The 12807-nt window shown below is 43.2% G+C and overlaps 3 non-coding genes across 3 annotated transcripts; 1 reads left to right on the forward strand and 2 right to left on the reverse strand.

Moving 5' to 3' along the window:
• Positions 1–3392: 3392 nt before the first annotated feature.
• Positions 3393–3465, forward strand: TRNAV-UAC (transfer RNA valine (anticodon UAC)). Its single transcript has one exon. It is a non-coding gene; the product is annotated as a tRNA-Val (tRNA).
• Positions 3466–8268: 4803 nt separating this feature from the next.
• TRNAI-AAU (transfer RNA isoleucine (anticodon AAU)) lies at positions 8269–8342 on the reverse strand. The gene has a single exon. It is a non-coding gene; the product is annotated as a tRNA-Ile (tRNA).
• Positions 8343–8655: 313 nt separating this feature from the next.
• On the reverse strand, positions 8656–8729 carry TRNAI-AAU (transfer RNA isoleucine (anticodon AAU)). The gene has a single exon. It is a non-coding gene; the product is annotated as a tRNA-Ile (tRNA).
• Positions 8730–12807: the final 4078 nt, after the last annotated feature.

Genomic DNA, 12807 nt, shown 5'->3' on the forward strand with positions numbered 1-12807 from the left:
TAATAAAAATACACAAGAGAAAGAATCCCTAATACATAAAGGGAAAATGCAATTGTTTAAGAGATCCTGGTAGTATTATATACAAAAAGCAAATAATTTGAAAAGCGAGGCTGAGCACTAGCTAAATGACGCTCATTCTTGCGTATTACGACGTAGCCCGGCTGAAAAGATTGGCAGGAGATGTAGGTACAGGGGTATTTTAACTCTTTAAAATGCAGTGATGTTTACAACCAGTCCATCCTCCTTTTCAATGTGTTCTTCCTTTCTAAGTACATTGCACTATTGAAATAAGGCACTGCATTCTCTTCTGTTGTACATTTTACACACTATGTTATCTTTCTGGGGATGTGGGAACTCTCTTGATGAGATTGTGGGTGTTCTTGGTCTGGGCCTCTGTTGAGGCTCCACGGGCAGCCCTGCTCTTCCCAAGTTCATCTTTCTCACTATAGCGTCTGAAGTTCAAGTTGCCTCCACTTTGGCAGTTTTACTTCCACCACATTGATTACAGCCTCCGCAGACTTTCCTAGACTTTCACTCTAAAAAACCGACTTCCCCCTCCAGGGAAAAGTGCCCTGCTGACTCACACCTCTCCACAATTTAATTTTATTTTTGTCATATGGATGTCTTGAAACAAAGCTCACTTTGGAACGTGGTATATGCTGGACTACCTGTGAGGACTTCATCACGTCTTTGGCTACTCTTATTGTAAAAAAAAAAAGAAAAAAAAAAAAAAGCATTATCTTACGAAAAGGAAAAATGCTTGCCACTATTTATTTTAGAACAATGTGGCAAATAAAGGCATGAAAAAGAAAAAAAAAAAAAGACAAGGTAAGAATTCAGCACGGTCTGTCTGACTTATTTCAGTGAGCATAATACCCTCTTGGTCCATCCATGTTGAAAATGGTGATTCATTTTTTATGACCTAGTAATATTCTTTTTTTTTTTTTTTTAAGATTTTATTTATTTATTTGACAGGATAGAGACGGCCAGCAAGAGACGGAACACAAGCAGGGGGAGTGGGAGAGGAAGAGGAAGAAGCAGGCTCATAGCGGAGGAGCCCGATGTGGGGCTCGATCCCACAAAGCCGGGATCACCCTGAGCCGAAGGCAGACGCTTAACCGCTGTGCCACCCAGGCACCCCATGACCAAGTGATATTCTAGTGTGTGTGTGTGTAATATCTTCTTTATCCATTCATCTATCAATGGACATTTGGGCTGCTTCCATATCCTAGCTCTTGTAAATAATGCTGTAATAAACATAGGGGTGCATATATCTTTTCAAATGAGTGTGTTCATTTCATTTGGGAATTATGGGATCGTATGGTAATTCTATTTTTAATTTTTTTGAGGAACCGCCATACTGTTTTCCATAGTGGCTGCACTGATTTAAATTTCCACCAACAGTGCATGAGGGATCTCTTTTCTCCACATTCTCACCAACACTTGTTATTCTTGTCTTTTTGATACCAGCCCTTCTGACGGGTGTGAGGTGCTATCTCGCCGTGGTTTTGATGTGCATTTCCAGGACGACTGGCGATGTTGAGCACCTTCTCATGTGTCTGTTGGCCATCTGGACGTCTTCTTCGGAAAAATGTCCATTCAGGTTGTATGGGATTTTCTACATAGAGAAAATTATGTTATTTTTGAGTAAAGACAGCATATTTCTTCCATTTCAATCTGCACTTATGTTTATTGTGGTAGCTAAGACCCCTAAGGCTTTCCTTGACAGGAAAAGAGAGAAAGAAGACGTTTTTGCCTTGATTTAAATCTTAGAAGGAAGCATTCAGTCCTTCACCATTAAGTATAATGTTGGTTGTAACTTTTTCTTTCCTTTTTTTTTTTTTTTTTGGTAGATATCCTTTATTTGATTAAGGAAGCAAAGCTCCCTTCTATTCCTAGTTTGCTGTGAATTTTTATCATGAATGGATGCTGAATTTTACTAAATGCTTTTTCTGCCTCTATTGATATGATCATACTGTTTTTTGTATTTAGTTAGTCTATTAATATGATGAATTACAAAAATATGGTGAATTGCCCTGATTGATTTTTGAATGTTAAAACAGACTGGGATCAACTTCGTGTAGTAGTAATGTATTACCCTTTTTATGTATTTCTGAGTTTGATTTGCCAATATTTGTTCAAGGATTTTTGTGGCTATGTTTAAGAAAGATGTTGGTCTATAGTTTTCTTTTAATGGCTTTGTCTCATTTTGTTATGTATATTTTAATATATATCCTAGAGGTAAATAAAAGCCAGTTTCTATCTGGGACCAGATTGGAGAGTTAGCCAAGTATACTGGTTCCACACTAAGTGGAAATTTCCCACAGAGAGACAGAGAGCGTCTCTATCACTCAGTGGCTCATGGCTGAACAGGTGGACACGTGATATGTAATGGATATGCCTTCATCTCAGAGAGGATATTCTCAAATTCTGTCTCCTTCTGTGTCAATCCGCTGTCACTTCATAAGAAATCACCCCAGAGATCATCAACATAAAACATAGTTATCTATTCCCAAGAGACTACTGGTTGGCCCCGGGTCACTTGGTGCAGGCTGGACCCAACTGGATAAATGTGATCTCAGCTGCACTTGCTGAACCATCGAGGATCAGTTGATAAAGACTCAGACTGGGGTAGAGGGAGAGTGGACTCTGTTCCGTGTGAGTCTCATTCTCCTCATGGGACTAGCAGACTGGCTCAGGCATGTTCTTCTGCCTACGGGAGCTCAAAGAAACAAGCTCAACAGCACAGACACTTGGGTTACACCCAGGCTTCTAACTCTCTCTTATGTAAGGCAAAGCATTAAACAACCTCAAGATTCTTTCAAGAGGTCTGCAAGTTCTAAGCTAATTTCATAGTAATACTAGATATTTATGATGGGCTTGATAGTGATCTTAGTGAATGCATTTTTTTATCTGGTGAATTGAAATGTGCAGTAGTTTCAGGACAAGGGGCAAAGGGGGAGTTAATGTGGACTGCCGCTAAATTCAAGGATAGTTTCCATGAAATAGAAATGCACTTTTTTAGTGGCTAGTACCACAATGTCATCTCAAGAAGGGATTTTTTTTTTTTAAACCATGCATGTACTGCTCTATCCCAGACCCTTGAAAAGTGTCTGGAGTATAGTAAGCTCTCAATCAATGTGGGTAGAAAAACAATAAATGTGGGCCAGATTGAGTGGTCCAGGAGAATGGAAATGGAGAAGTCACAGTACTCATTACGACTTTCAAGCTTGTGTATGTGAGATGCAGATAGTTCATTTGTCCCACACATCCCCCCTGGGCCAAGTTCACAGGAGTTAATTCTTAGTCATAATAACAATCTATACCAAATTTTGGTCTTCTTGTCTCACCTTGATTCTAGTAAGAGCACCTGGGAAAATGGGTCATCTTCAGGTTCTATGGTGTAGTGGTTAGCACATCTGCTTTACACGCAGAAGATCCTGGGTTCGATTCCCAGTGGAACCATGAAGTTACCTTTGGCTTCCATTCAAAAGAAATTCAGGGAGCTTTCCTTTTCCCTCCACATACTGAGATAACCTAGGGCCCAGTGGATTGCGTCCTCAGTTTCCCCTTCTGGACACTCACTTGATTGGGCGGGCTGGCTTGCACTATCAGAGGATTTCTCTGCTTTTTATGATGGCCAGGGAGAGAACACTTACAAGCAAGGCCTGATCAACACGAAATCCATAGTAGTTACAATGTTAAGGATTTGTAATGGCAGAAAAGCATCTACTTTGGCAATTTTAAGCAGCAGAGGTGGAGAAATGTAGTTAAAGGAAACCCCACGTGTTTGATCTCAGAAACTGGAAGACTCCAGTTTTCATGTAATTAGACATGTGTGGTTTCCCACAGAATCAGACTTTAAGGAGGTAGATCAGACATTCTTTTGTGGTTTTGTAGGGAAACATGAACACTCGCGTGCTTGTAGACAGAAAGTTGCTACACTGCCATCTGAGAAAATTTGACACTATTAAATAAAACGGAAACACACTTTTTTTTTCCTTTTTAAAGCACCATGTAATTTTTGATGTTTCATAATTTGGGTAGTGATTTAAAACCCAAGGATAGTAATAATTGCTCAGACCTGAATTTCCCAACATATTAAAGCACACGCGCACAACAATAAAACCACACCGTCTCCCCGACTAGAAGAGAGAGCACCGCAAACTTCAGGTTACTTGTAAGGACAACTATAAACACCCAATCCAAGCAGACCTATCTTTCAGGAGCTCCCAAAAGCAAGTCTTTGCAGAGAATGAGGAAGGTCCAGAAATCCATCTAGAAGTAAGAAAATGGGAACTGAGATCCTAAGAATCAGCTAAAATTTCCCTCCCGTCGAACAGAATTCCACTCTGAGTGAGAAGACACTGAAAAGGGCTCCTGGTAGATGAAGGCACCGTCTACAAGGAAGGAAACTGGATGTCAGCCAGAAATACGGCAGTAGCCGCACAAAGGAAGGACCTCTGGGTGAAAAGAAAACAAGAGGGAGAAGATCCCTTTGGAGATTGGACGGTAGAGGAAACATGAAGAAGGGATTCAAAATCCTGCGAGATCAAAGGAGACAGAAATCTGAAGACAGAGAAATTTGCCCCTGTGGACCCCCTACCCCGCTCCCAAAGACATCTATTAAAGTTACTGCATTTTTATGTAGGGATAGAAGAGGTTGGTCTTGAACTAGGAATTGTGTAAATTATCCCAAATCTGTTCACACAATATCTGAATAAACTTTATACAAAGCAACTATAAGAAAACACAAAATCAAAATATTTTAGCTGTTGAAAATTCTTCCAAAAATGAAAAAGCAGAAAAATTTAACACAGCTCTCATTTGAATGAGACATTTTCTTTTATTTTGCATTTCAAAAGCAATTTGAATGAAAATATATGAAAACAAATTTACAAATTCATGTCATGACATTATTGAGTATTAATAACTATAATTTTATACTGAAGAAAATACCTAAAATTAACACAAAGTTTCTTTTCTGAAAATCAAAAACCACTTGTGCATAAATATTATAAAAAAAGATTTTCTAAAAGTGTAACCTAGTTTAAAAGTATAGTATTCACCTAGTTAACCTAGTTGCAAAGTGTAGTGTTTTTCAGGAACAAATACATTTTGATAATCCTATTTTCATGTATGTATTATTTCCCAATAATGTGAAGCAGCTATAAGTACTAATCATATAATGAGTATTGAATAAAGAGCCATTTTAAATTAAGCCATTATTTTCATATAAGAAATATTGATGACATATAATAATTTCCTTTTTTAACACTCAAAGAAAATTTTACATTATCACTTTAAGACTTCATGGAATCTCATGTACTGAAAGAAAAGATAAGCTGCACCAATAAACTAAAGTGAACATAAATAACATTACATACTTGTTCAATGTGTGTTCCTTTTAGTAATTAAGAAATTCTCACTTTTTGATCCTTTTATTTTTTCCTTTTTCTTTAATTTTAATTTTTAAAAATATTTTATTTATTTATTTGAGAGAGAGAGCACAGAGGACGAGTGAGAGGGAGAAGCAGACTCCCCGATGAGCAGGGAGACCGATGTGGGGCTCCACCCCAGGACCCTGGGACCAAGACTGGAGCAGAAAGCAGACGCTTAACGGACTGAGCCACCCAGGTGCCCCAAAGTTTTATTTATTTTTTTATTTAAATTCAATTAGTTAACATATAGTGTATTATTAGTTTCAGAGGTAGAGTTCAGTGATTTATCAGTTGCATACAATACCCAGTGATCATCACATCACTGTACCTTCCCCAATGCCCATCACCCAGTTACCCCATCCCCCACCCACCTCCCTTCCAGCAACCCTGTTTGTTTCCTATGATTAAGAGTCTCTTATGGTTTGCCTCCTTCTCTGATTTTGTCTTGTTTTATTTTTCCCTCCCTTCCCCTATGCTTCTCTGTTTTGTTTCTTAAACTCCACATGAGTGAAATCATATGATAATTGTCTTTCTCTGACTGACTTATTTCACTTAGCATAATACCCTCTAGTTCCATCCATGTCATTGCAAGAGACATTTTCAAACAAGCATTTTTGGATTTAAAAAAAATCACATTAAGTTAGAAATTCAAAAAATTAAAACAAATGGACAAAAATGGGAAGAAATGAAATGAAAGTTGGTTGAACATAGAAAAAAATGCAAGAGAAAAAGACTGTCTAAAATTTTAAAGTCTGGCAATATCAAATGTTGGAGAAGTTTGGAGCAAATGGAACCCTCTTAAAGTATTGTTTGGAATGAAAAATGGCTTTACCATTTTGGAGAACATTTGGTGGTTTCTTCTAAAGTCAAACACATTGACCAAAGGACCCAGCAATTCCACTCCTAGGTATTTTATGAAATGAAAACATATGTGATGGTTAACTTTGTGTCAACGTGGCTAGGCCACAGTATCCACATATTTGGTCAAACATTAGTTTAGATGTTGCTGTGAAGATATTTTCCAGATGAGATTAACATTTAAGCCAGTGGACTTTGGGGCACATGGGTGGCTCAGTATGTTAAGCATCTGCCTTCAGCTCAGGTTGTGATCATGGGGTCCTGGGATCAAGCACTGAATTGGGCTCCCTGCCCAGTGAGGATTCTGCTTCTCCCTCTCCCTCTGCCCGCCGCTCCCACTGCTTGTTCTCTCTCTCTCTCTCTGTCAAATAAATAAATAAAATCTTAAAAAAAAAATAAACCAGTGGACTTTGAGTAAAGCAGATTACCCTTCACAATGTGCGTGGGCCTCGTCCAATCAGTTGAAGTCCTTAAAAGAAAAAAGACCTTCCTCTCCTGAGGAAGAGGGAATTCTGCCAGCAGGCTGCCCTTTGGCTGGAGCTATAACAGCAGTTCTTTTCTGGGTTAGCACTCTGCTGATCTGCCCGCAGACGTGGATTCGCCAACCTTCTCAATGGCCTGTGCCAATTCCTTAAAATCTCTCCCTCTCTTTTTCTGGAGAACCCTGACTAATGCAACATATGTCCACACAAAGACTTGTTCCATTAATCTTCCCAGCAGCACTCTTCATAGCTAGAAATGAAAACAGTGAAAATGTCCATTTACATGCGAATGGAAAGCAAAGGGTGATGTATCTGTACAGTGGAGTACGATTCAGAAATAAAACGGAATAAAGCTACTGATACATGAATGAATCTCAGAAGTATTGTGCTGAGCACAAGAAGCCAGGAACACAAGAATATATAGTCTATGATTTATAAGAAATCCCAGAAAAGGCAGAACCATCACGATAGAGAGAAGATCTGTAGTTGTCCGGGCGGGATGAGGGTATAACTCAGGGGAAGGGGTGTACCAGCTTCCCCTTGCGGTTGTAACAAATCACCAGTAACTCAGTGGTTTGTAACAACATAAACTTACTATCTTACAGTTCTGGAGGTCAGTCTAAAATGGGTCATTCCTTCCAGAAGCTCCAGACGGAAATTTGTTCCTTTGCTTTGTGCAACTTGTAGACGCCGCTGGAGTTCTTTGGCGAGTAGCCCTGCGTCTTTCCAACCTCGGCTTCTGGGTCACATCTTCTGTGACCCTGACTCTTCTCACAGACCCTTGTGATTCCATTGAACCCAATCCAGATAATTCAGGGTAATCACTTCCTCTTCAGATCCTTAGCTGCACGTGCGAAGTCCCTTTATAGCGTATTTGTAGAGCTCAGAGACGAGGATGGGGACATCTTGGGGGGGGGGGGGGCCGCGTTGTTCTTACCACCACAGCGCGCGAAGGAATTTTTGGGGATCATGGAAACGGTCTCTACTTCACGGTGGTTGTTACTTGCCTGTATAAATATGTCAAATTCTGTGCTTAAAATGGGTGCATTTTATTGTACCTAAATCATCTCATAGTAAAGCTGATTTTAAAATAGAAGAATCAAAATCGTGCACAAACTGTTTTGGATTCTGTTTTTTTCACATAACAATATATCTCCGGCATGTACCAGACACAGAATAACAGGTAATTATTGCATTCTAAAGAGTGGAGAGATTTTTAAAAATGTTAAATCATACATAATTTTCTTTCGGGGCTCTTTTAATGCTCACAGTTGAGGCAGAACGTGCTTAGTTTGAACATTACGGAGGTCATCTTCCCGCGTGCTCTGAAGTCTCCCAAAGCCTCCCCCTGTGCACATTCCCTCCATCAATGATGCAAAAAGTTAGAACATTTCCGATTCAACTTCTGAATATATCAAGATTTTGGTATCTAAGCTCTAACGTTAAGAAGCGAGCTTTTCAGAAACTAAGCGTCTAAATGGACGCAATGGCCCGTGCGGGGCTGGAACCCGCGACCTTGGCGTTATTAGCACCACGCTCTAACCAGCTGAGCTAACCGGCCACCGTGAGAAGCCCTCTTAGTCCCTGCTGAAAGTGTAATATAAGCCAAAATCCTTTCAGTTTTTTTCTAACACAAAACAGGAAATTCTCCAGCTCTTCCTATCCCGCTCTTGTCTAACTGTAGCCGCCCTTCTTTGCTCAATTTCCTTTAAAAATACTGTCCACTTTAGCGTCCGTATGTTACTTCTTAAAAAAAGACAGCAACAAACAAGACATCAGGTCACCGAGCCCTCACAAGTATTTCGGTTCGGTAGTGGTGGTCTCGGGATGCTCCGTGGGGACTCTGCACAGAAATGGTAAAACAGCTACCGATGTGGCCCGTACGGGGATCGAACCCGCGACCTTGGCGTTATTAGCACCACGCTCTAACCAACTGAGCTAACCGGCCACCTGCCGCCGTGGCCCGCCTCTGTTCTGAAGACAAGCAACAACTGAGGGCACCACGGGTTCTTCCAAACGGAGGAGGGGGAGGGTGGAGGAGGGAAGGGGGGAGGAGGGGAGGAGGGCGGGAGGGGAGACCAAAACAAAACCCACGAAAGATGAACACTTAAAAAAAAAAAAAAAATCCCCGCACTCTTCCCAGTTCGCCCTCCCCCACCGTGGATGATGGGGAAAAGGAGAGAAGTTTAACTTTAGGTTTGAATGAACGAAGCTTCCTCTCGCGCATCTTTCTCAAATCCCAGTTCTGACCCGAAAAGATTCTGACCAAAGTCGCCGGGCGGGGCTTCCTCTCTCCTACCCATTTGTTACTCGCTTGTCTTTTTAAAATTGATTGCCAGGAATTCTTTAATCTGGACACAGATCCTTTGCCAAATGTCTGTGGTGTGCATGTTTTCCTCCAGTCTTTTCCTTGTCTTTCCACTTCTTAATGTTTTTTAATGAGATTTTTTTTTAACGAGGAGTTTTCTTTTTGATAATGTCAATGTATCCCTTTTTATGTATCTTACACTCTTCTTTTTCCTAAGAAATGCTTGCCTACTACAAGGTCATAAATAATTTTTCTGTTTTTCTAGATATTATATAGTTTAAGCTTTCCATTTAGATCTATGATTCACTTGTATTAATTTTCGAGGACGGTGTCAGTAGGGCTGAGGTTAAATTTTTCCCCCAAGCTCTGGAGCTCAGAGAATGCTTGGGAAGAGAAAGCAGGCTAGCACCCAACCCAGACCCATTCAAAGAAGTTGGCAAAAGAGATTGAGAGAAGGTCTCTACTTCATTTGGTTGTTCCAGGATCATTTGTTTTAAAGACTTTTCTTCCTCCCTGATTAGCATTAGCATCTTTGTAGAAAAGTAATTGATCGTGTGTGTGTGTGTGTGTGTGTGTGTGTGTGTGTGTGTCTACTTCTGGACTCTGTCCTGCCCCATGGGTCTGTTGGTCTACATGTAATGCCCAAACCACACTGTCCTCATTACTGGCCCTTTATAGGCAATGTTTGGATCAGGTAGACTAGTCCTCCACCTTGGTTCTTCTCTAGAGTCAATGTGAGAGATTTGTGTCATGCTGGGAGGATGGTCTGGAAAGGCTGCATGGGCTGGGCGCTTTCACAAGGCCCCTGGAGTTCTCACTTGGGGACAAGGTTATGCCTGCATCCGCACCGGGGGAGGAACCCCCTAAGCAGACCGCCCGGAAAGAAGCCCCACTTGGTCATGTTTAAGGGTGGAATTGGCATGAGGCAGACCAGGGTCTTCAGAGCACGCGCTTCTACACTCCTTGAAACTGTTTGTCCTCATTAGAATTCAAGTATCTTCTAGGATACCGAGCGTAACTGGTACATGAGGGCAGGGGAGCCGCGAATTTACCAGCCCTCCGGGTCCTGAGAAGTCGTTTTGCGATCTTTGATCCAATTTTACAACCTTTGAGCTTCTGGAAAAGAGAGTTCACATGAAAATTGACGAGGTCGTGAAACATGGAACTCATGTGGGTGTGTTTGCTGGGATGGCACACGTCCCTTTGTCAGGGACCGGGCGTTCTAGTACAGAGGGGCTGAACAAAAATGAAAATAAAACAAGGTCATTTCAGATAGTGCTTGTGGCTGGGAAGTACATAAAACAAGCAACGTGACAGGAGTGACTGGGACCTGGGAGCAGTCAGGAAAGGCCTCTTGGAGGAGGTGACATTGGAGTTGAGCCTGAATGTTAAGAAAGAAGAAGTCATTTAAAGGTCATTAAAGGAGCACCTGGGGGGCTCAGTCGGTTAAGAACCTGCCTTCGGCTCAGGTCATGACCAGAGTCCTGGGATCAAGCCCCACATTGAGCCCTGCATCAGGCTCCCTGCTCATTGGGGAGTCTGCTTCTCCCTCTGCCTTCTGCTCTGCCTTCTTGTGCTCTCTCTCTCTGTCAAATAAATAAATAAATAAAATCTTTAAAAAAATAAATAAAGGTCATTAAAGGGAACACCCTCTGGGCAGAGGGAACAGCCAATGTGAGGACTTGAGGTAGGAACTGGCTACAGATGTTAAGTAATCAAAGAGGCCATGTGGTTGGTATGCAGTGTTGAGAGTAGTAGGAACTGAGTTCAGAGAAGGGTTCAACAGTCAAGTATCCAGGGCCTTGTAGGCAAGGGAGGAATTCAGACTTTATTCTAGTTGTAGTAGGAAGCCATGTGAGGGATTTAAGCAGAGGAGTGACATGACCCGATTTACCTTTTGAAAGCATCACTGTGGTTGCCAGGTGGAGAATGGCTACCAGGGGCCAAGTATGGGACAAGGAGGCCAGGAAAGGAGAGCACCTCAGATTTCTCCATCCTTTTGTAATAGAGACTGATGCAGCCAGACAGTAATGCTGTCTGTAGAGCAATCTGGGGTGAAAACAGTGGGCTGCCCAGTCGTCGACAGCCAGCCTGGGGACTCAGGCCACCCCAGAGCCACGATGCACCCCCGATGTACACCTGACGCTCAGCCTGGTGCTGCAGACCCCCTGCCGGGGGCTCCGAGAATGCTGGAAACAGAGCCTCGCGTCAAACCCAAATGCATTCAGATGTCAAGATGCAAAGAAGTTTGCAGAGGAGACGGAGGGAAGCTGCATCTGGCCAAGCGGAAGGAAAACCAAGTGTGTGAAGACTTGAGGTCAGACCTCATCCTTTCATTTCCCAACAGGCACTGAGCGCCCACGATGTGTCCGCCCATGGTGCACGTGCTGAACACAGAAAGGGAGGCACCGAGGCTAGAGCCCAGCGCGAGGGGCTATGGCTCAGGGTCAGTAAGCGGTACGGGGCAGCACCTTCCGAACAGGACTGGGGGAGCTCTGGGCAGGAAAAGAGTTCATCCTCAGGCTTGGAGTCAAGATAGGCAAGGAGGGACTTCCTCACAGGAGAGTGCGCTTGTGGCTGCCCTTACCCCTCCCTTGTCCTGACTTGTCTCTACTTCTGCCCTTCCCAGCTCCCCAGACATGCTGTCTCCCTGACTTGCTTCTTGCTGTTCCGTGGCCACCACTGGGAGCAGGCCAAGCAGCACCCCTGGGATTAGCCCACCCTCCCAGAACCCGGGGCGTCCCTCTCAGGATGGCTTCCCCCAGGGTTGGAAGCTGGAAGCCAGAGCGGCATCCGGTGGTGGGAAGCGACAGTGAGTGGAGGCTTAGGAAGGAAGACGGAAAGAGAGAGAGAGAGAGAGAGAGAAGGACAAAGATTTAATGGCAGGAAGAGAAACAGAGAGGAAGAACGTCAGAGACACAAACGGAGCCGGCCTCGGGGAGACAGAGACTGAGAAGCAGCGAAGGAGAGACAGGGCAAGTCTGAGGAGAGGGAAACAGAGGCAGAGACAGCGGATGAGAGAGAACGTGACTAAGGCGACACAGAGACCAAGGATGGGGGACAGAAGCCGGCAGCGGTGGAGACTGCCAGAGAGGAGAAGAGAGACACTGATGGAGAGATGGACTGGGACACAGAGAGACAGAAATGAAGATGTTCAGAGACGGGACAAGACCCAGAGACAGAGGCAGAGACGAGGGGGAAGGAAGGCCCGAGGAAGAGGGACACCGTGAGAAGAACAACGAGAAGCAGGGACAGCTCAGGGGCCGAGGTCTGAGCAGGGTCTGAGCACTTTGCTTTGACATTCGGTATTGAAAACGATCCTTCTGCCGCGTGCGGACGCAAAGAGAAGACGGCTGAGTGTGAGCCAGGGAGCGAGGTCTCGGCAGACACTGGTTTTCCAGTGCCCTGATCTCACACTTCCCGGTTTCCAGAACCGTGAGAAATAACTAGGTGTTGTTCATAAGCACCCCATCTAGAGGGTTCTCTTACAGCAGCCCGAACAGACTGAGACAGGAGCTCGCTCCCACCGAGGCTGCTGCGCTCCCGAAAGCAGGAAAAAACTAAATCAATGTGAGATCGTTCCAGAATTCTACAACACGAAGCGGCTTTCCAGAAGATACTTTAGGCAATAAAAAAGGATAGCCATGAGATGATAAATAAAAGTCTCTCTAAAAAATAAAATAAAATACCAATGTCCACAATGAGACCAATTCTCCAC

This window comes from Ursus arctos, unplaced genomic scaffold (genome assembly GCF_023065955.2).
Source record: "Ursus arctos isolate Adak ecotype North America unplaced genomic scaffold, UrsArc2.0 scaffold_31, whole genome shotgun sequence".
In the NCBI taxonomy this organism is placed as follows: Eukaryota; Metazoa; Chordata; class Mammalia; order Carnivora; family Ursidae; genus Ursus; species Ursus arctos.